At 36.5% G+C, this 25388-nt stretch overlaps 1 protein-coding gene across 2 annotated transcripts in view; it reads left to right on the top strand.

Moving 5' to 3' along the window:
* The window catches only part of LOC118738644 (1,2-dihydroxy-3-keto-5-methylthiopentene dioxygenase), a 176405-nt gene that overhangs the window by 121608 nt on the left and 29409 nt on the right, over positions 1–25388 (top strand). The gene's annotated exons all lie outside the window — the stretch shown is intronic.

The following is a 25388-nucleotide window of genomic DNA, read 5'->3' as shown; positions in this document are numbered from 1 at the left end:
AAAGCTGTCTGACATTTGATTGGATAATTTTAGTTTAAACCAGCTAGCTCGAGCTTTTAAACTAAGTTTAAACTACAGCCGTGTACTGCAAAACTGGCTCTAAATTAATGCAAACTTTTGCAAACTCAAATCAGGTGTGGAATGACCAAAAGCGCTACGTTAGAAAAAAATGCGCACAGAATCTTCAGCAAAGTAGAGCCACAGGTGGTGGACCTAACCAGACGGTGCCTTTGTCTCCTACTGAGGAAGCTATTTTTCAGTTGATTGGTGGAAATGAGGCGGTCGAGGGCGTTGAGGATGGATCCGCTTTCGGATTTTCAATCAGTGAATTCAATGTGAACGAAACTCAAAATTTAAATGACAGCATTCAGTCATCGTCAGCAGAAGCAAACGAACGTTCCGCCTCTGTAGGTGTTGAAAGTACGTTATCATCATCTTGCCCTAAACGCAAAAAACCTAAATTCGTCGATGAATCAGTCGAAAAAGAGCTGGAAAATCAAGAAAAATTGTGTGCTACAATTTCAGAGGCTGTTGTTGAAATAAAGCAGCATAATAAAGAAGAACTAATGATGTTTAAGAGAACATATCATGCACTTGAACGTGCAAACGATTTGAAAAAGGAAGAATTGAAAATAAAAAAGTCCAGTTATGATTTAAAACATCAAGCATTAGCAGAGCAGAAGCGACATAATGCCGCAATGGTAAAAATAGAAGAAATGAAATTGGAAAAATTCTAAATAATAATGTGCGTATACCGTCGGTGTCAAATGTAAGTGTACATCTTATTGTAATATGAAATTCACAAAATTCATGCAAAATTTGTTTCATTAATTATTTATGAAAATATACATAGTTCATTCTATAACTGAAATCAAACAAATCAAAGTTTCAGACTTTATATAAAGTTCACAAAAATTCAAACAATTTTAATAAACATTTAAAAATCTTTATTCAGAATTTCTAGAAAATTTTCGAGTACGCAGTTTTGTAGCCTGTTCAATTTGAGTGAAACAAAGTGCAAGTGTAAGTCGCTAGAAATTACTGTTGATTTTTTAGAATTTTTTTCCATAGCAAAATCTATTTTTATACGGAAGAAAATCCGCAACACCCACCTCAAAAAAAAAATTCAAAAAAATCATCGGTAATTTCTAGCGACTTGAAACTTGCACTTTGTTTCACTAAAATTGATCAAGCTACAAAACTGCGTACTCGAAAATTTTCAAGAAATTTTGAATAAAGATTCTTAAATATAATTTTTATTTGATAAGCTCGAGGCCCAGAGAAAACATAAACCACAGGTTTTAGTTCAATAATTTTTACTGTCGATATTTCGACCTCAATCTGAGGTCATCTTCAGGAACTCTTCGTTGTGCCCGGTCGACTGATACTACGACAGATTGAGGTCGAAATATCGACAGTAAAAATTATTGAACTAAAACCTGTGGTTTATGTTTTCTCTGGGCCTCTAGCTTATCAAATAAAAGTTACGATTTTTAAATATTTATTAAAATTGTTTGAATTTTTGTGAACCTTATATAGAGTGGAAATTCGCCAAGTGGTCACTCGATTTTTTACAATGACGCAAAAATCTTTCATATGAATTGAAATAGGTAGTCTTAAACATCCTCTAAAGGGTTTATGGAGTCGTTTTTGGAAAACATTTTTTATTTTTATTTTATTTGCAACTAAAAAATATAGTTAATTTTTCTTTTTACATTAATTACACAAAAAACTATTAAATCAAATGACTTGAAACTTTCAGGGTTTGCTGAGAAGTTAATGAACTTTGAGAAAATAAAATGTTCAATGCCGGCAAATATTATTTTATAATAATATAATATATAATATAATATAATATAATATTTTTTTTTTTTAACAGTTGTTAAAAACAAGTTGTTTTTGTAAATGTTCTCAATTGCTTAAAAACAATATTTTTACTTTTTTATGCTTCTTATGTAAATTGTATCCAAATCGTGAAAAAAAATCTTTGGGATCTTATTTGAGTTTGAAAATATTCGAAGTTTTGTCGCGCGACTCACATCTCACCTCACGACATCAGCGACATCGCACACCCCTCCTGAACGATAAGCTTGTTTTTGCCAACAAAAAATAAAAAAAAAGTTAATTGGCGTATAGTTGTTTTATTGAATATATCAAACATTAATTACATTCTTACATATACTTTCCTTGTCAATCACCATATAAATACACATTTTCGATACACTCACAGCAGCGTTTGGATAAATTTTGGCTTTTTTTCTTTTGTTTATTTCATGCAAGGTACATTGAACAGGTAGTATCAGTAGAGCAGCTGATTTGATTTATTTTCAAATTATTTGGTCTCGAAAATGTCAAATATTTTTAATTTTTTCTCACAAAAATTCTGAATTTTTAAAATCCATTTGCATGTGAAACCTTTTTCCATACAAAACAAGCGATTGAATAGCAGCTTTTAGAACGTTCGCCCAACTCAACAGCACAACCGCTGATTACTGGCCCTTGTAAAGGATGGATCAATGCTTCGAGAAGCAAACAAATTTACTAGGAAAGAAAGTTGCATCAATTTTTATTTTTTACAATTTCAATTTTTTATTTTTTATAATTTTTTGTATTTCACATGGCACGCTTTGATTTGGAAGAAAAAATTCAGTACAGTTTTTGACACTTTCGATACCAGAAGCAACAACAAAATACACGCAAATGTTGTTTTTGCTCTACTGATACTACCTGTTTAATGTGCCTTGATTTTATGCTTATTATTTTTTCATAAAAATATAGCTCATTATATAACAACCACCATATAAATACACATTTCGAGCGTTGTGCAAAAATTATAAAAATCTGCAAAGTTGCATCTAAACTTTTAACTTTTTGGGAGGATGCAGTTTAATAGCCCATTAAATTATTGTTTAATAAAGTGCAAGTTTTAAGTTGCTAAAAAATGACATGGTTTTTAATACTCTTTTTCTGAAAAATCTCAAAAAGTTGAAAGTTTAGATGCAACTTTGCAGATTTTTTATAATTTTTGCACAATGCTCAAAATGTGTATTTATATGGTGGTTGTTATATAATGAGCTATTTTTTTATGAAAAAATAATAAGCATGAAATAAACAAAAGAAAAAAAGCCAAAATTGATCCAAACGTTGCTGTGAGTGTATCGAAAATGTGTATTTATATGGTGATTGTTATATAATGAGCTATATTTTTATGAAAAAATAATAAACATAAAATAAACAAAAGAAAAAAAGCCAAATTGATCAAAACGTTGCTGTGAGTGTACCAACGACGTGTTAACTGCTTGACCGGTCATAACCAAATTTGACTTCGGCAAGCATTGAGGCAGGAGGTCTGAGATATGGTAAATAATTAAATTTATAAATTGTTACAAATATTTGAGCGGATGCGTTGGGCAGTATCCAAAATTACAAAATTTTCTGCAGGTTCTTCTTCAGCTTGCTGCTCATTGGTTGTATGTTCATCGACGGAAGTTACCTCGTAAATGCTTTTGTATGCGATGCAAACATTCGTTATTTTAACTGCTTTCTTTGGGCAATAGTTGTCTAGCTGCTATCAAAAACACCTCCAACGATTTTTAAGTACGCCGATAGTCCTCTCCACTATATTTCGACATCTTGCGTGCACATCGCTAAAATTTTGCTGAGTAGAGCCCAGTTGAGGGCTCCTGAAGGGTGTCATCAGGCAAGGCTCTAGTGGATACCCAGCATCCCCTAAAAGCCACATATTCGAATGACTGCCAGAAATTTCTCTTTGCAACACTTCTCTGCATTGGCTTGTTGCCCAAATTCTCGAGTCGTGACATTATCCGGGATGCTTGGCATCTATGCATCGAATTCTTTGTTCATCGTCGCATACCTTAAAATAAAAGTTTAAATTAATAAGATTAAAATGCATATATGTAAGTAAAACAAAATCAAAACTTACGATCATGACGTTTAAACTGTAAAATCCTTTTCGGTTATAATATAAATGCTTATTTTGTTCTGGAGCAATAATGCCAACATGTGTCCCGTCAACACATCCAATGACCCCGGGTATCCTGTACTTCGTATAAAAATGTTGAGAAATTTCTCTTCTCTCCTCACGTGTAGGCCATTTTGTCCATTTTGGACACAATTTACGTTGAAGTGCGTCCAATACCTCTGCCAACACCTTGCTGAAAGAAGACTGTCCCAATGAAATTTCTCTATCCCGAGCAATTCCTTTTTGGTACCCTCCTTCAGCAGAAAACCTCGAGCACGCCGCTTTTCTGCCTTTTGGCAATGCCAACTTTAGCTCATCTAACAGATAAATAAATACGGATTTATTTACCCTATAGTGCTGCACAAACCTATAAACAATATCTTTAGATTAATAAGACCATTTTCCACTTCTCTATTTTCTTCAATTAGTGAGCGTAAAGCTATGCGAAACATTTTTGTTTAATATAACTCCAATATTAATAAAAACTCTCAAAACTTATTTATAGTATAATTATGCGTACTGTTGGCAAATATCAGCTTTTGTAAGAACAGCTGTTGATGTTCGAATTGTAACATATGTTTCGAAGTGAAACAATTTTCGCCCGGAGTTCATGATACGATATTCCGTTCCAGTTGGAAAATGAATTCCGGGCGAATTCATTTTTCGCCATTTATTTGGAATAGGGGTGACTATTAAAGCTGATGAGATTAGACCTATAAACACATTGCCCTGTGATGAAAGATACTTGAAACAGTGGTTAAAAATCAACTTGTACAATATTTGGAAAATAATAAGATTATTATACCACAACAATCAGGTTTCCGTAAAAGGCATTCCTGTGACAGCGCTTTGAACCTGGTCATTGCTAACTGGAAAGAAGACCTGAGCAGGAATAAACATATAATAGCTGTATTCTTAGACTTAAAACGTGCCTTTGAGACGATCGACCATAAACTATTACAAAAAAAGCTATTCAATATAGGCGTAAATGGTATCGAACTAAAGTGGTTTGAAAACTTCATTAAGAATCGATATCAAAGAACTGTGATTGGATCATCAATATCCGATAAAAGAAGTGTATCTGTCGGACTGCCTCAAGGATCTGTGCTAGCTCCAATTTTTTTTTCAATATATATATTAATGACATTATTAATTTCATAAAGTATTGCGATATTAAGTTATTATTAAGTGGAGAAAATATAGCTGAATTAGCTCTAAATTGCAAGATGACTGAAATAAAGTATACGATTGGTTATGTTTGAACAGACTTAAATTGAATGTCAATAAAACTAAGTTTATGGTTATATCAAGGCGAAATTTTGAGAACAGTGAGTTGCTAACTCTAAATATAAACAACGAAGCACTGGAAAAAGTTAATACATTCAAATACCTAGGAATAAAGATCGATGATAAACTAGTCTTTAACGAACACATTGATTATACTGTAGGCAAGATCGCAAACAAATTATACTTTACGCAGAGAACCTGCATATACTTGAGTAGAAGGTATAAGACGATGGTATATAGATCTATAATCGAACCTCATTTTATTTATTGTCCAACTATTTTTTTCATAATGAGAGATAGTCAAATTTATAAACTGCAAAAGCAACAGAGCAGAGCCATGCGATTCATTCTTAGAAAACGTTATGACACACCTATCAGAGACATGTTGGCTGAATTAAATTGGCTGAGTTTTAAACAAGAACTTTTTTACTACACAATGAAATTTATTAGGAAAATTGTAGATGGCAACTTGCCTGATTATTTAAAAAGCAACATAAAGTATGTCAATAATGTACACTCCAAAAATACGCGAAACAAAAATGATTTCAATCTACCTGCTTATAAAACGGAAGAAGATAAATGTAACTTGTATTATAAAGGATAAAGATGCTTTAATGAATTACCAAATGATGTTAAATCAAGCAATATGAATGAATTTAAACAAAACTTGTATAATTATTGTAGGATCGTTCCTATTTAGTGAGGCATGGGCAATCTTCCAGACTTTCAATCGCAATGCATACGCACCAAGTATACTGTTGCATTACGCCAACATATACTCTTCCGCACGCTTCCGAAAAGCAGCCGAGGCTAATCACAAAACGTATCACTAGATCAAATCTGTGAATCGGTGTTTAGATGCTTGTTTCGCACTTTGCATGCGTACGCGGTGGCTCAACCGCAGCCAAATAGTGCAATCATTTTAATGATTTGTTTTGGAAGTATGCCTCATTGTTTTTCACTGCAGTTGGTGTCCATATAAATGGCCTATACTTTATATTTTGTCGAGGCTTTAAATTATAGATCCTAAATTTACATAAATATGTATATGCATATAAGTTTAAGCTAGGCTTAATTAAGCTGTAAGAATTAAATAAATAAATAAAATCACATGAAACGGACAGACAGGGTGATGTCTGAAACCCCGTTTGGTAGCAAATGGCTTGGAAAGGCCTTTCCCCAGTTCTGGTGGTATTGCTTGACGTCATTTTACACAGCCGTATCAGATTTTTTCTTCGTTCTTAGGTGAAAATTTATTTATTTTTTACAAAAATTGTCTCTTGTTTTTTGTAGTACGAGAATCTGTTCACTGGTCGCCACTATCCAATTCCTATATAGAATTGCTCGCTGATTCCGAAAATCTATTTAATTTTTTATTCTATGGATAAGTTTTCGAGATATTTTCAATTTACCGTTATTCAGCTTAAAACGAAAATTGGTTCCACTTAATCCAGTATATCTTACGAACCAATTTAGCAATCTTAATATAAAATACGGCAAATGAAAGCTAATAAAATTCCATAATTAATAAACCATATATACATCACTTTCCGATAGGACTTATAGTTTCTGACAAATTAATTAATCATAAATTCTTTTATGTTTTAATGAAAAATTAAATAAAAGCAAACTTTAACAGAAGAAAAATTAAAAAAATAACAGGTTCAAGACCAACGATTTGATGGTATTCATGGGAAAGTTTATGCAGGTACATTTACTTATTTTACGCTTTTAACATATGTAGGTGTATATGCACATATTTTAAGGTACACTTCTTATACAAATTTTTTAAGTTATTATGAACGGATAAAATATACACCTTCTTTGAATTCAGTACTAAAACTTTACATTTTAATAGTATTTCAAGTGCTTATCAAAACCTTACGACACGCAGATATTAACAAGATTGGGCATTTATCTTAAAATTATTTAATTTTAATTACCTATATCTATACCATATATAAAATTCAAACCCAAAAGAGCGTGAGAGCAAAACAGCCGATGTACTGGGTCGATTTCCATGATTCAAGTTTTAAAATGACATATTTCAACCACAGTAGAAAACAGTGGTATTTTTAAAATGAAATTTTAATAATAAGTATGTTTAATTAAAGTATTAAGTTGATCAACAATACCACGCATTGCTAGACCGTTTGCCTTTCACGCGTTTGTGTTTAGAGAGCATCAACAAACCACATACATATTTCTCTCTATTCTCTTCTCTTCTTTATACACAGCTAGCACAGCGCAAAAATAAAAAAAGAACCTTTGCCAGCTTCAGGCAATCGCAGAGCGAAACTTATGTAGAAGCAGCGCTGCGCCCAAAGCGAAATTCATGTATGTATGTATGCACAAGTAGCGCTGCGTTCAAACAAACAAACACTATACATCGTGTATTTCGTTTGGCAACTGTTTTTGTTTTTTTTTTTACTTCCAAATGCTGCTTGCTGCGATATCGGCTCATGCTCACTGTAGGCTTCTTGGTGTGGCATACATACATACATTGATCTTCAGCTTTTCCTTTATTTCATAAATTTGAAGTTCATTAAAAAAGCAGTTGGCGCTGCGCAGCAGAAACCTTATTTTACATCGCTGTAGTAGCATACAGAATAAATAACAGCAAATAAATGTGTGTTTCGCTTCATGCCAATGAAACAAACAGATCAAAATTCAATCAATTGAGTTATGGTCTGATTGTGGCAACTTAACGTAACTTACGGCTCTCTCTTAAAAATTCTGTTAAATGAGCGTTGCTTATAATCAGGCATGCGCAGAGAACGAGCACACGCTCAAAGAGCGTAATCATCCTGTGTACGTATGAAAGCAAGAGCGAACGATGAGAACGCGACAGCATGCAAAATAAATTAGGCACACTAACACATTCTCACTTTTAGCTAATGCTTGGCTAATGCCCATCTCTGCTTATAACTGAACAGCCGAAACTTAACCTAACTTAATGCCACGTCGAAATCTGTTTCATTTTGATTATCTAAGTTCTACGTTCCGTTAAGTTGAATTAAGTTGCCATAATCAGGCTCTTAGACTTAATACATGCATACATATGTACATAACTATGTTCAAATAAAAATGGATATGGTAAAGTAATTTAGCCCTGGTTTTTATGGGAATCCTCCCTCTGTCTAGCCGAATTCCGTTTTTCCAACGCTGAAGTGGCATGCACAACAGTACATATTTATGTATGTCTATTTGTTGGGCACCATGGGAATTCGGCACATTGTTTTCGCGAATGTGATCAATTAGCAATTGCGTTAAAGGCTAAGGTTTTTTGGCTTATACAAAGTGGAATTTCGTTACTAAATATAAAAAAAATCTTTGAAATAACAGAATAGTGCGAAGTGTTTAAAAATGCCTAAAGCTAAAAGAAATTTGTCAAAACAAACGACCCGTAATCGGATAATAGTAGCAGCGGCGCAAATAGAAACGATGCCTGCAATCGGAATTAGATCTGCCTTTATTTATCGACCTCAAATAAATTATATATGTAGGTGATTTTTACAATAAAATTATCTACAGACATCAGTGCCGTACCTATTAGTGTCGGTGAAAAATATAATATCGTTGCCCCATTCCCAAATAGAGTTGTTCAGACCGTCCGGCACAATGCCGGACATGCATGTAAAACTGCTACTGAAAAGTTTATCTTCAAACAAAAACTGGGTAAGTATACGCATAAGATGCTCAAGACTGGATTTTTGAACATGAGATGTTTAAAATACACACACGAAATGTTCATAATTGCAAAGGTTTTTAACGCAAATATACGGTCCTTTAAAAAATAAAAAATTAAGTACATTTAATGTGTAATTTTGCTCTATGCGACAAATTTGTTATGTAAAAGTAAACAGGCAGTTTTTAATTTTATTAACACGGTGTCTAAATTTGCACACATTAGGAGAGGAAACTCGCAACCTCTCTTAATATGCGTTAATTTAAACAAAAAACTTTTAGAACAAATTCTAAACATTTTATGTGTAAACTGTGTAATTGTGAACACTAAGAAAATTCTACAGAAATTTTTGTAGTTAAGTTTAACTAATGATGTAACTATATTTTAAAATGGTTAAATTAACAGCCCAAAGGGCCAAATTCACAGTGCTTTATTAAAAATCTGTAGTTAACTGCCGATTCCGAGTTAACTAGGCACTGTGAATTTGGCCTTAAGTGTTTAGAATTCAACAAAGAAATTTCAAATTTGTTCTACGCCACACATATGGTAAGTAAAAGTTAAAAAGCAGTATTTAAATTGATTAACATGGTATGCAAATTTGCATACATTAGTTGCGTTCCAGATGCTTCACGATATTCACGATTTGCAGGAACAGCTGTTTTCTCCATTAATAAACCTAATGGAAGGTAGTCACCTGGACCGACTTCCTGTAAAAACTTGCAAATCGTGAAGCATCTGGAACGCAACTATTAAGAGAGGAAACTGGTTACCTTTTTTAATATGCTTAAATTTAAACAAAAATTTTTTAGAGCGAAGTTAATTCGGCAAAGATTTGTTTGTGTATTTCACTGACGAGCTGACGGTATTCTATTGCAAGTTTTGTTTGATATGGAGGGCAAATTAATCGAGTGGGTACGGAATTATCCAGAATTATATAATTTGGCAATAATTGCCAATTGATCATTAGTAAAATAAGTCATCTTGGTTTCAATAAACTTCATTTTACTGAAAGTACCGGGCGATATACTACGAATGTGTGTGAATTGGTATCACTGATCGATGATGATTGGCAATGATACTGAACTGATACGGCACTGATTTGTGAAGATAGATCTTAGCTTTTATTATTATTACCAGTCGATTACAACACATTATATGTACATACATATGTTAGGATAGGTTAGGTTGAAGTGGCTGCTAGGCCCAGAGGGCGCCAGCACACTTACGCCCGATCAGGGCCCATTGTGATACCACATGGATCCAAAAACCCCTACTCCTTAAACCAGTTCGTGGAGTCTGGGAACCTTAGCAACTGCCGTATTCCAAACTTAGCAGTCGCGCTTAGATCGTCTAGAAGACCTATACCTAGGAATTTCTGATTTTTCCTGCCTAGTGCTGGGCAATCGCAGAGTAAGTGCTTTATTGATTCAGGCTCTTCTTCGTCGTGGCAGCTCCTGCAGTAGTCGTTGTGATTAACCCCGAGGCGCTCTGCATGCCTTCGTATCAGGATATGTCCTGTGAACAGACCAATGGCCAGTGACATATCGCCTATATTGAGAGTGAGAATTTCCCTCGATTTCCGTACATCCCATTTTGGCCATGTAAGCTTCGTTGTATTACAGTTTTCAGTGCGCTCCCATCTGGAGGCCGCTTCTTCAAGGAAGTTCTCCCTTAGTAAGAGCTTGCAGAAAGCGAGTGGCATACCCATCCTCTTCCAGGCTGGTGAAAGTGGAGAGGAAGTACCCGCCCTTGGCAAGCTCGTCTGCCTTCTCATTTCCTGGTATGCCACTGTGCCCCGGTACCCATACCAGGTGCAAAGCGAACTGCTCCGACATCACGTTAAGTGATTTGCGGCAGTTGGCAACTGTTTCCGAATTTATAGTGACAGAGTCAAGCGCCATAAGGGCCGCCTGACTGTCTGAGTATATATATATTTCCGTAGTGGCGATAACAGTTAGTTTTAGGCTTTCAACGGCTTCTTGTATGGCTGCCAGTTCGGCTTGAAAGACACTACAGTGGTCAGGTAGTCGGAATGATCTTTTTATTCCCAGTTTCTCCGAGTAGACGCCTCTCCCTACCCTGTTTTCTAGTTTGGAGCCGTCCGTGTAGAATCTTATGGCATCTCTAGACCCCGGAACTCCTTCGAGCCATGATTCTCTACTAGGTAGCGTTACGCTATAACCTTTACTGAAAGTGAGCCTTGGTTCACAATAGTCCGTTGTACTCGGTAGTTGTCGGTTTCTCAGAATTGTAGTGTGACGACAACGAGCCGCTTTCCAGCTTTTAAGCCCTTGTAGTCTTAGGGCTGCAAACGCAGCATATTGTCGTCCCATAATATCTATGGGTATGATGTTAAGGATCGCATTCATTTCCATATTAGGTGTTGTGCGGAGAGCACCACTAATGCAGATCAGGGCCGTTCTCTCCACTTTTTGTAATTTAATACTGTTTACTTTCTTCTCCAGCACTGGCCACCACACCACTACCCCGTACATAAGTATGGGCCTCTACACGACGGTGTATATCCAGTGCACTAGCTTCGGGGTTAAACCCCATTTTTGGCCGATTGCTATCCTGCAGCTGTATAGGGCAACCGTGGCCTACCGCACCCGCTCTTCGGTGTTTTGAATCCAGCTTAATTTTTATCCAGGACTATCCCCAGGTATTTAGCAGATTCGCTTAATTTTAGTGTGGTCTGTACCAGCCTTGGTTTTATCAATGGGGGGATTTTGTACCTTCTTGTGAACAGTACAAGTTCTGTCGTGCTTGGGTTTACCCCTAACCCGTTATTTTTTGTCCAACTCTCGACTTCCTTCAGTTTTACCTGCATAATGTCACATAGATTCTGTGGAAATTTCCCACTTACTGTTAGTGCAAGATCATCCGCATATGCAATAACCTTACAGCCACCCCCCTCCATGCCACACAGCAGTGAGTTTACCGCTGCGACCCATAATAGAGGGGATAGGACTCGCCCTTGCGGGGTGCCCTTCTCTACGATCCTGGTACACGACACCCCCGCCAGCTCCGCCCGAGCCACCCTGCATCTCAGCACTTCGTTTACGAGCGATGCCCAGGCCCGTCAGTGCTGCCGTTATCGCGCCCTGCATGATATTGTTAAAGGCGCCCTCTAAATCCAGGAAGGCTGCTAGAGTATATTCTTTGATTTCTAGTGATCTCTCTATATGCGACACTATTTCATGTAGCGCCGTTTCTGTAAATCTACCTTTCGTATAAGCATGTTGTGTGGTAGAGAGTCCGTCACCAACCGACTCTCTGATACGGACCTCCACCAGTCTCTCCAAAACCTTCAATTGAAATGACGACAAGGTGATGGGCCTGAAATCCTTTGGGTTTTTGTGAGACACCTTCCCTGCCTTGGGGATGAACACCACTCTTGATTCCCTCCCCTTTCTAGGGATATGGTTAAGAGCTAATACTCCCTTAATTATAGCGAGTAGCCACGCTGAGCTTAGATGAAGTGTTTGCTGCAGCTGAATGGGGCAATGCCATCCGGACCTGGTGATTTATAGGGCTTAAATGTCCCAATAGACTAGATGACCTTTTCCCTAGTGAGGAAACCTCCAGTGACCGAAAGATCTCCAGTTAAATGTGGCTGGACCGGCATGCTATCCGTGACACCCGGGAAGTGTGTGCAGAGAATCAGATCCAGTGATTTCTCCTCGGTCTCAGTCCAGGAGCCGTCAGGTCTTTGCAAGTATCCTGGGGCTTTCTGGGCAGCACCTGAGAGTATCTTTCTGAGCCTGCCTGCCTCTGAGATAGACTCCACCCCGTTGCAGAAGTCTTTCAATAAGGTTCTTTTCGACCTTATTAGGAGCTTCTTGTACTCCCGTAACGTTGTCTTGTAGGTCTCCCAATGTCCCTTACTACCAGACGCAGTAGCCTGATTGAAGGTTTTCCTGCAGCTCTTGCGTGAAATCCTGCTTTCTTCATTCCACCAGGGTGGCTTTTTCCTACCCCGGTGCTGCTTTTTGGGGCATGCAATGTCTATTGCCTTACTACAGGCCCCCGTAAAATGGTCGACAAGATATTCCAGCTCCTCTAGGTTTTCTGGAGTAGCCGGCTCTCTATCTTGTGGCAAAAGCCTATCCAGCTCTTTCCGATACCTATGCCAGTTGCATTTCGCAAGTTTCTAGTTAGAGGAGCTTTGGGCGTTCCCCCTACTACCTCGAATTGGATATATCTGTGGTCGGAAAAGGAGTGCTCCTCGAGCACCTTCCACTTCCCGACCAGACATTCCGCATTCTCAGAGATAAGGGTAACGTCCAGAACTTCCCTTCGGGATTTTGTAATAAAAGTGGTATCATTCCCCCTATTTGCAATAACAAGCTTAGAGCTAAGTATGAAATTTAAAAGTGACTCACCCCGTTCGTTATCATCGGAGCTGACCCAGGTGTGATGGTGAGCATTCGCATTACCTCCCAAAAATAGCGCCTCCCTCTTGCTGGCCACTAGGTCTTTAATGCAGATAGTTGGCACCTCCTTGTCGTGCGCTAGGTACATGGATGCCATCTTAATTGGTCGTCCGTTTACACTTGGACTGACCGCTGTTGTGTGCTCGTCGCTAAATTATGGAAGAAAGAGACAATTTAGTGTGATACTTATCAATATGCACGTCCTTGGCTTCCCCGTTGAGGCTCCACTTACCAGTTTGTAGCCCGGCGCTTTCAGCCCACAAATGTTTTGTCCCACCACCCTAGGTTCTTGGATTAGGACGATGTCGGCTGCCCCTTTAGCTGTTAGATGGAGCAGCAGTGCGGCTGAAGCTCCTTTACAGTGGTGAAGGTTAATCTGTAGTACCTTCACCATCTTGGCCGTTACCGCCCATGTCGCCTATTAGGGTGGAGTCGACCGCGTCTTCCGACATCTCGATCAACTCCTCCTCCGTGTAAAGCCGAAGCATGCGTCCGACCCCCAGCGAAGACATCGATGAGGCATAACCCCCGGTCAGGTCGTCCATCGGATCACCCTGCTCGGATTCCTCCTCCATCTCCACGTCGCTGTTGGCCTCTTCAGGTTCTACCTCCGCGATCAGGTTCTTCGCTGCCTTTACGTCGTTGCAGTAGACCTTAATTTTGGTAATGTCACAGCCGTAACGTATGACCCCGCTCTTTTGCTCCAGCAACTCTATGGAGTCCTTATTTAGAAGCAGGACAACCTGCATCGTCGCTTTACCGCTTTCATTTATCTTTACCACCTCCCAATTTTCGGTAGGTAGCTCCGGGTTATAGAGCCTTATGGTTTGCAGGATCCTTTCTGGTTCCGCTGCCGGCAAGGCAACCATGCTCTCGCTCTCGGTCGCACCGGTAGGTCCTTGAAGTCGACCGCCCTGAGCTTCGCACCAGGGTAGACTTCTCCAATACCTGCGACTGTCTTCTTGTAGATCTCCGCTGATCTAGCATCCTGGCATGCTATAACGCGGATGTTATTTTGGAACCACCCCGCTCCCTTGCAGGTTGGCGGAGGTCCCGGATTCTCCAACGTTATGTTAATAGCAATGTCGGCCATCGCGGCCTTAACCCACTTCCATTGCTGCCTCAGGGTAAGGCTGTCTTCATTGCTCTCATCTATGACGCCGAGCAGGATCTGCTCCTTGCCTACTTCAGCAAAAGAAGGCTCCTGCGTTCTGACCCTCTTTGCATAGTTGGGCGTATTTTTCCCCCGATCTATTGCGTTTGCTGGAGGGCGCCTTCTGCTGCTTCTCCTCCGGCTTGCGGTAGTCGGGCAGGACTGCCTTTGCCCAGTCGATTTCTGTGAGGATTTCCTTCACATGCTCTTCTTTCACCTTGCTACACAGGTCAAGCGTTGTGGTGAACCTTCGCAGGATTCGAGCATCCAGCTTACTCTGTCTATTGCCTGCAGCTGCAGCTGGTTCTGGCCTCTGGTTAGGCCTCGTGAAGGCCGTGGGTGTCGCGGGAGGACCGCCCGGGCCTGCGCCCCAGATTCAGCCTTATCCCCGGCTGCAATCTGCATGCCAGGTTGGCATTCACTGGTGCCAGGAGTTTCCCAGGGTGGACTCCTTTGAGCATCCCCACCGCCGCTTTCCTTCGTTTTTGCGAGAGCTAGGCCCGGTTTCACCACTGGCCTTGGTTTCCCGCTAATTGTCACCGCACTACGGCTGGTGGGTGTAGGTACTCTGCATCGCGTCAGCTCCTTTAGTGTGCCGAGACCCTTCTGGCGCTTTAAGGGGACCGGCCCCTTTATAATTTGTTTTTGTTGTTATTGCTGTTTTTGTTGTTGTAGTTTTCTGTTTTTATTCATAATTGATCCCACGGGCTGCAGAGATCCGCGATGCCCAGGTAAGGCCTGCTTACATCCTGGGTGTGGCCGCCTCCCAGAGGGCTCCGTTCGCGACTGGTCTTTTTAGGGCCCCCAGCCTGGCCGATCCTCGGTACGGTGCGCGTGACGCCTTGATCCAGCCCCTTCAGACCTCCAAGCCACGATCAAAAACCATTTCCATATGACTACGCTATTAAAGAGTTTAGCACATAGCACTGATTCCTGATCTTAGCTGAGCACCATTCTGACATCGCACAGAATCCTCTGTAGTGCCCATTTCCATGTTAAAGATAAAATTGAAATAGAAAGCTCGAAATTTTTACGAAAATTTATAGATTTTTTTTTTTAATGTTGTTCAAAGATTAAACTTATTTTCATACAGTTTTTGTTAAGGAATAAACTATATTTTTATAAACAAGTAATTAAAATTAAAAAATAATCAAATCTAGTCAATATGTGAGTGTCGTAAAGTTATGATATTTAAGAGAATCTCTTTCTTTATTAACATGACACTGTTTCTGTATCGAAAATATTCTTTCAAAACTTGCCTAGGAATGTGATATAATGGTTCATTCAAAACCTTTTCTCAAAACTTACAAAGGCAAAAACGAGAAGGCGAAGACAAAAAGAGAATACAAAATTTTCCCGAGGTGAATTTTCAGATTTTTAAAATGGTATAATAATTTAATTTTTTAAATTTAAATAAAGCATGAATACCCCATGGAATAAACAAGTAGATAAAAAATATATAACGGTAAAAATGGCACAAACATAAATAAGAATAAGAAAGAATGCACACAGACGACGCCTCTAGCTATTGTGTGTCACAACTTTAAGTTATCGATACAAATTTTTTTTCAATCGACCCCCATTGCCAAATCCTGCCTACGCCACTGATCTGACTTGCCGAGTTGTAAACTAAAAAGTTTTGTTGTTTGCAGTAACGATTGTGCGATTCACTAACTGTGCTTCCGCTAATGGGCACAAATTCGTTGCATATGCCAAGGCGCTCGTATGAGCACAAAGTTCACAAGCATTTTATATAGAAGAAAATGTGCAATACCCTCCAAAAAAAAATTCTAAAAAATCAACGGAAACTTTTAGCGACATTAGCATTCAAGTTCGTAATCTTGGTGAACATTTTTTTTAAGTTTGATTGATTTTTGTGAACTTAATGCAAGCTTTGCAACTTTTATTTATGGTGTGTCGGTTGATATATAGTAGAGGGAACTATATTTAAAATGGAAATTATTAAAAATAAATAAATACACATACATAAGTAGCAAACAACATAATTTTGAATTTTGTTGCTATATTTTACTCGCAGCTGTAAATAAAAAGTTTACAAAAAACATTTAACATGAAAAGGATTGTTAATATTGAAAAATAATCACTGTATGCACATATGTATTTTCAAGACTATTTTATTATGCTAGTGCAGTGATGCACACGGGAGTCTCCGGGAGGTACTCGGCTTTCACATACAAGTAGCGTTGCCGAAATCTTTCACTGAAAAATCGTCTATTTGCCCCAATAAAATCGTCATTTCAGCCAAGAAAACGTAAAATTCTTTTTATTATACTTTTTTTTTTAACCGACTTCAAAAAAGGAGGAGGTTATCAATTCGTCGGATAATATTTTTTATGTATGTTACCGCATAACTTTAGACCACGTTAACCGATTTCTATAATGCTATAATTTTAAAGGAAAGTTGGTACCTCGGAAGTGGCCCCATACTAATTTGGTTTAGATCCGATCATTGGATCATGAAGAAATTAACGGTACTCTTAAGCTTTTTATGAGAATTGATGTCGGTATTGTTTTTGCTTAAAAATTACTTGTTACTTTATTCAAAACTATCTACAATAAATATGACTTAACACATTACCAAACAAAAGAAACCCACATTGCATATGCGTTAAAAAAGGTTGATTTGTAATTTAATTTCATTCAACAAAAAGGTAAAATTAGAATTTAATGGAACACAACTGCTTTTAAATTGTTGAGTTCCACTAGTTTGAAGTTTTTTAAAAGATTTTGATCCAGTGTTAAAGAGTAACAGGAAAAAATTCCTCTGCTATATCTCTGTCTCTTTTAAATGAGTGGCAGCAGTGCAAATTTACAATGTGGTTACAAGTCTAGTACAAATTTAATATAATACATATATACCTAAAAGGACGGTTGTAGAACAAAGCTAGGTAAATACATGACACTTATTTTTTTGTGTACCAAAATGCAAAAATGTACTAAAATAGGTTTAAGCTATAGATTTAATTATTAAAATATTTTACAGAAACACCAACAACGAAAATGAGTTACCCTTTAGAAATTATAATATTGTATGGATACTGGGAGGATTTCCATCGCATTTTGTCTGTGAGTTTAACGAGGCATCCTCACAGATTGGTTTTAAAACTATCTAGAGCCCTTAAAAGTCCCGGCTGAGACACAAATCGCTTCAGCAAGCCTCATTGTCAATTAGTATAGTATGTGATGATTACAGTGCTTTCGTTGGGTAGGCGCCCATGGCTCCTATAATAGCTAAAGACAGATCGGTGCTTCACTTTTGGCCTCCTTGACAGGTTTTTTCACTGTATTGAAGCCCAAAACGTCAGTGCCTCTGGAAGCCTAGTTGTTAAGAGCTATGAAATGGGACTGAATGCTTCGCCTCTTGCGATAGCTTAATCTCCGAAATTCCTCAGTCAGTTTAAAGGCTGCCTCCAATCTTCCAATCTTCTTCATTGTAGCCCACCACGAAGATGAGTAGCTTATACGTAAAATCCTATGCTTTTCCAGGATCTCATGCCTAACGCCTCTTTTTTTTTGATATTATAATTCTGGATTCAACATGCTTGTGTTCCATGCAGTTATTACATTAGGAATACCTTCTTGGCATGGCCTTGGATTTTGCTTGAATGTCAAGGAACCCGTAAATGGCTATCTGCTTATAAAGTAATGGCTTTTCAATCACCTTAAGTTAAGACAATGTATTGCGGTAATAGCAGATTTCCCTTGTTGATATGTACGTATATGATGTAAGTAAGCCGGTCGTTTCTCTTCTGTGCCAACTGACACCAATTGGAAATGTCAAGTGAAGCCAAGTCCTTCTCCACTTGGTCTTTCCATCGCAGTGGGAGCCTCCCTCTTCCGCTGCTACCATCAGCCAGTTTCAAGTTGAATACTTCCAGAGCTGTACCGTCGCCAACGCGTAGCCAAAGTAGCACTTGTTAGCAAGAGTAATTCTGCGTTGGATTTCGATGCTGATATTATTAGCGGTGTTAATGCTGGTTCCCAAGTTAATGAAATTCTCTACTTTCTCGAAATTATAACTATCAACAGTGACCTGGGTGCCAAGACGCTTTGTCCGATGAGAGGAGATACTTTGCGATGTCCTCGTTTACCACCCGATCCATTCGCCTTGCTTCCTTATCCAACTTGGAAAAGGCAGAACATACTTGCGGTTTAGATTGCCGATGACGTCAATGTCATCGGTATACGCCAGCAATTCCACGTATTTGTAGTGAATTGTGCCTTAGCGGTTCAGTTCTGGGTCTCTTAGGCACGGTGCACATTAGAGCGATACGATATGCGATACGATACGCGATGCGTTAAAAGTTCACTATAAAGCAGCCGAATGTCAGAAAATGAAGCGAGAAAGGGTTCTGGCAAAATTTTTTTTTCACTTTTATTTCAACATATCGATAATCGATAATCGCATGAGGCTATTGCCTGAAAATTTTAAAATGTACTTAGCGGCATTGTGCTACTATGATAGACGGCCGAGTAATCATAGCCAACTTATGTACAGTAGACTGCATCACTGCCCATACAAAAAAAAAAGCGGTACTGTTTTTAAACTGGAATTATAAAATCTATGTATTATATTTTAAGACTTCCACCAAAATATCTCGCAAAAATATTAAGATTTACAATCTGAAAGTACCTCCAAAAAATTAGTTATTTTATTAATAACCAGTTTTTTAAATATTTTTTGAAAAAGATACCTCAGATGACTGAGTAGTTTAAGCTTAAAAAGTTTACATAAAAATATAAAAAAAAAAAATGATCTATGGAATCATAATAATGAGATATTTGATGCTGTTTTTGCACTTTTTTCAAAGACTGTTTTAAGAAAAAAACTTAAATAACTCAGCCAAAACCTTACCATTTAGACTTATGAGGAATCATTGGTAAGGTATTTTCTCACCCTTTTAATTTCTTTGCGAATAAGCTCATTCAAAATATGAAAAAGGGAGGTAAGATAAACGAGTGTCATTCCATGTTGAATTAAGATGTGTTGGTATTGAATAAAAAAAATTGGGACGTGAATGAGTTTTTTTTGCAAAGAAACAAAAGGGGTGAAAAAATGATACCTGTGATACCTTATAAGTCTATATCGGTAAAGTTTTGGAGCAGATTTTCCAGTTTTTCTTAAACAAATCTTTAAAAAAAGTTGATACAATTTTTTAATATTTGTATGTACACTGCCGAAACAAAGTATTGGCACAGCAATTTTTTCGCGATATATGCAACAATTTTTATTCTAATTTTTTTCCGCCAATTTTGTATAAAAATATGGTTCATTCAACGACAAAAAACATAAAAATATAATTCCTAGAATTTGTACAAAACTCGCGAAAAATCAGCAAATTTTCATCAAAATTTTCAACTTTTTAATCAGATGAGTATGCAGTTTTGCAGCCCGTTAAATTCTAGTAAAAAATGCAAGATCGGAGTTAGTCAAAAATCGCGTTGATTTTTGAGATTTTTTTTGTTGAAGGTGTTTTGCTTTTTTTCCATATAATGTATTTTCGAAAAAAAATTTTTGTATGGAAGAGACTGCGTGAAAAAAAATTACAAAAAATCAACGGTAATTCCTAGCTACTTAAAACTGTAACATTATTATAATAAAATTGATAGGGCTATAAATCTGCATACTCAAAAAAATTCTAAAAAATCTGATTAAAAAGTTTAAAATTTTCATGAAAATTTGCTGAACTTTCGCGAGTTTTGCACAAAGTTTAGGTAATATATTTTTATGGTTTTTGTTGTAGAATGAACCATATTTTTATACGAAATTAGCGGAAAAATATCAGAATGAAAATTGTTGCATATATTGTGAAAAATTTGCTGTGCCAATACTTTGTTCCGGCAGTGTAGATTTTTTAAGCTTAAACTGTTTTCATCTGAGGGGATTTTTTCCAAAAAATCTTTTAGAATCTTTTGACTACAAAAAGAAAAATTTCCCTTTTTTGTTTTGTACCAATAGCCAAATATAAAAATGTACCAATCTGTACAAATGGACCAATCGAGTGCCACTGCCTTAAAAATTAATGCAATTAAAACCAAAAAATCAACAAATTTTCGTAAAAACTTCGAGTTTTTAATTAGATTCTGAGTATGCGGTTTTGTAGCCCATTGATTTCTAGTAAATAGAATAGTGTACAAGTTTCAAATGGCTAAAAACTATGATTTATTTTTTGGAAAAGCTCGAAATTTGTACGAAAGTTTGTTGAATTTTTTTTAATATTGCACAAATTTGGCAACTTGAATTCATTTTTTTAAGAATGATCTATATTTTTATAAAAAAAATAACCAAAATTAAATAATAAGGAAAATAATACGTTAACTCCTACAGTTACGTACAGTTACGTACCTGTGTACCAAACTGGACAAAAATTTACCAAAAATGGTACCTGGCGGCCAAAACGGCAACCGTGGTCATGATGATTAACAAAGAAATATTTAAATATGCATACATTTATGATGTATACATTTTTAGTAAACGATGTACTCGTATTAAATTGAAAACATTAATTATTTATTAATTTAACTTATCACTTTTGAACTTCCAGTTTCTATATTTGTTTTACTCCCTATTGGTTAATTATAACCAGAACACATACAGACAAGTTTTAACAAACTATTTTTTTTTTGCTATTTAATTTATATTACTTTTTTTGATACTGTATTCTGTAACTAAAACCGTTTTAACAAACTATTTTTTTTTTTGCTATTTAATTTATATTACTTTTTTTGATACTGTATTCTGTAACTAAAACCGTATAAACTCTAGTTTCAAACCTTGTGCAATATTTAAACAAAATTCAACAAACTTTCGTAAAAACTTCAACTTTTTTATCAGAATAATAAAACAAAATGAAATATGCAGTTTTGTAGCCCATTAAATTTTAGTACAATAAAGTGCAAGTTTGATGTTGCTGAAAAATCCTTTGATTTTTGATATTTTTTTTGCTAGCGATGCAGTGCATTTTTTTCTATACGAAAAAATTTAAGAACTTACTTTTTGTGTGTTTTTAACAACACCAAACTAGACGTCGTCAAATAAGCAGCCTTTGTTATCGTTACCAACAACAGCTGATTTTGCTCTAACGAATGTTGTTAGGGAAACGTTTACTGAATAGCTAAATTGATAAAATTATCGTTTGGCTGACTGAACAACAATGAACAATAACAAGTGGTGTTAAAAAAGCGTAGTGAATCGCACTACAGAACACACTGGAAACGACGGACCACGAGCCGCAGCTGACAAATTATTTATCTGCGAAAATGTGGCTGTGGCTAGATTAGCCCTGGCATTCAGTAAGCGGTCTCTAGTCACTAATAGTGCCTTTTGGTGGTGAACTTGGATTTTGAGACTATTTGGTATTCAGTACGCTGTCTCACGTCTCTAGTCTCAAAAATAAGTCACTAATTTGTCAGCTGGCTAAGAGCCGGTCACAAAAATAGAAGTATGGAGGAAAAACTTATTTCTTTCCATTTTGTTAAAAAAACGCGAAACTGGAGCGAGGAAATTTGTTCAACAAGGATTTCATTAGGAAATAAACCAAAATGCTGTAATATCATACAAATGTATTGAAAAAAAAAATTTCTTTTTTTTGTTTTTTAAAAACATTACAACCTAAAGATTGTTAAAAAAAATAAGACTAATAAAAAAATAAAAAAAACCCGGACCCGGACCCTCGCGGCTGCCAGCCTAATGCTTTGACCACTCGGCCATTGCGACTCTTTGAGCGGCGCGGGCAAAAGGCATACATAAACACCGTCAGTTGATTGTCTGTGTTTTCTTTCACCACACATTTTTGGTGAACTTTTTGTGACTCTATCCTTCTGAATACCCAAATCGCCTCAAGTCACAAACTATTTTTGCTAATTGCTAATCTCAAATTTAGTGACTTGAGATGAGACTGAATTACTGAATCACAGGGTTAATCTATTCTAAGCGACATATCACAGCGCACGGCAGTGCGCGCGAGTGACGAAAGCAGCCACAGTAGCATGCTGAAATGACTCGCTTACATATACGCGAGATTTGGAAGTTTTTATCCAGACGTCCAATCTACATGTTTGAGATATCGTTGGAAAGGTCTTGCAGAGTGTGTCCAGAAAATGTATTCAAGTTTCATAAATGATTAACCTGATTCTTAAAAATTAGGCTAAAGTGTTGCGAAACAAAAAACGTTTTTTTGCTTTTGCCGGTTTAAGGGGGCATGTGGGTACACCCAGCATATTTAGTGTTATTCTATAGGCTAATATCTTTCAAACGATATCTTATATATTAAGTTCCAGCTACTAGTTGGATAGATATAGAGGTAAATGTGTTTTGGTTCGTGTCTCCACTACGAGATGCTTTGGTATGTATGTGGCGTCTGTGCGTACCTTTATTTAATTTTCTTCAAACTTTTAGGAATTAAAGTACAAACAAATAAGAAGGTTTTGTTCCAGGATGTCTTGATTCGTATGCCTTTGTGGGCGTGGCTGCTGCCTGAAATTCGAAAAAAGGCAATTTTTTAAACTACCACTGAGGCCGCACTACTCAGTCCATGTCGTTGATGTGAATATCAGTAGAAGGGTCTTCGAACAGGCTATCTAACGCTATCTTTTGTGTTCATAAAATATTAATACGTCATAACTTTATCACCTGAAAACTAAAAATCGGGCTGCTGAAAATAGAGATTTCGGACATTTTCTCAAAAACTGGTCAGTCAATTTTATTCTAGGTTTCCACAAGTCAAGCCCAGAACCTTAGCTTTCATTTGGTATATAGCTACGGTGACCATAAATATGGATTCAAAATGAACGACAATTTCCAAAAATATGCCTACATATATTTTCGTAGTATGAAAATATCAAAAGAGTATTTATGACTCTAAATTCTTAATACATTTTAAACTTTAAGAATGAATCACGTTTTCTTCATCGATATTAATCTTTTTTACATGAATATTTATAAAAGTATAGTAAAACAATAGCTTACACGAAAAGTGAAAATCTTTAAAAGATTATTTTATGGCAAATTTTGAGGCGTTCAAAACGAAAACAATACCCTTCTTTTTTTGTTTTTTTTTTTGTACTGTTCGCAGTTATTTGTCAAAAATCGACGTCATGAATCGACGTAAACGACGAGTTAGAAAGTGCCCTTTACAAAAATATATAATTTGTGCAGATTGCGCTCCATAGCATCTACATTTCTAATCCGATTTTCATTATCTTTGGCTCAAAGTTTACTGTAATGATATATCTTCTTTATTGGATTTTTAAAATAATGAAAAAAAAATAATCAAATGAAACTGCGTATTTGATTGAAAATCTCACTTTTTCGACTTTGACGACAAAATGCAAATGGTCGCCTGTAGCACTAATAATTTTTATTGCTTACGTTGATTTGGAGATTTTTTCATGAGATATTGAAGAAAAGCTACGAAAAGTACAAAAAAACAGTTGTTTGAAAAAATCCATCCATTGTCCGATAATTTTAAAATAACGAATAAAATGCGGGACAAATGCAGGACATGTGAAATAAATCAGTACATTTTCAGTTTTGAAAAACTACGCACGACCGACCTTTGAAAACAGTACGGTCCTGCAAGAAACAGAACGGATGGTCACCGTATATATTGCTTATATCTGGGAAAACTCTTGTTGTAGTGATATTACGATTCAAATTGAAAAAATGTCGCTCCAAAAACGATAAAATGGTTAAAAATTAACATATTCGTCTAATTACCCATTCCCCGATTGCCACTTAAACCGAAATTCTCTTCAAATCGGGAAATTTCACGCGAGTGACAAGTTGAAGCATGCAGTGGCGCGGCTGCACTTAGTACATGTCTTGGAAAGCACAATTTGTGTGTATTTTAAAGTTTTTTTCCAGTCACAATCCGAAATTGTAATATTTTCCACCATTTTAATTGTAGTTATGTACACAGTATTTAACCACCCGCACTTAACCTACCTGGGAAGACGCATACAATATTACCTACAGTTGTACATAAATATGTATGGATGAATGCATTTCGTTCTCCCAATGTGCCGCTACTACTTACATAAAATGTATAAATTTCCACTGAGCAAAACTACTTGAGAAAAAATCATTAGTTTAATAGCACGAGTGCAACACCGTACACGTGATAGATGTAATACTTCTTTAAAAAGCACAGGTGTGCGCCCCACACCCGGTAGAAATCTTAACAAAAATTAAACTACGAGGCAATCAGACGAATACAGTTGCTTATTGTATCCAAAGTTGGTACCAAGTTGATACGTTTTTTTCATTTCTCATAAAATGTTTAATACAAGGGATATTATCATTCTTTTTCGCTTTATTCCGTATTCGAAAAATTATATGTTTCAATGGACACATCGATTTGAATACATAATTTAGATTTAGATAATATTTTTAGCAATTTATTTAAGAAAAATAAAACATTTCGATTTTTAATATTTTTATTGAGCTTTGTACCACGATTGGTTATTAGGAAAATTAGATTATTGTTTGTATTTTCGTCGATTTTAAATATGCTACCCCAAAATAATTGATATCAAATAAAACACGTCTTTGAGGTAAAATTTTCGAGTGACGAAAGCTGAACTAGAAACACAAAATTTATGATATCAATTTCGTGACGAAAATTATACACATTTTTTAACTGCCTTTGAAACGTACGGAACATCTTTTTTTATTTATTCGGAACGTTGTGAAATTCCGTTTACTGCTAGAAACACAATTAAAAAAAACAGAACTTTTGCAACGATTCGTATGAATAAAGAAGATTTTCCCTACGTTTCCAAGGCAGTTAAAAAATGCGTATAATTTTCGTCACGAAATTG

This window comes from Rhagoletis pomonella, unplaced genomic scaffold (assembly GCF_013731165.1).
Source record: "Rhagoletis pomonella isolate Grant_MI unplaced genomic scaffold, Rhpom_1.0 Rhpom_scaffold_00005, whole genome shotgun sequence".
Classification (NCBI taxonomy): domain Eukaryota; kingdom Metazoa; phylum Arthropoda; class Insecta; order Diptera; family Tephritidae; genus Rhagoletis; species Rhagoletis pomonella.
This window is presented reverse-complemented; position numbering and strand designations above follow the sequence as displayed.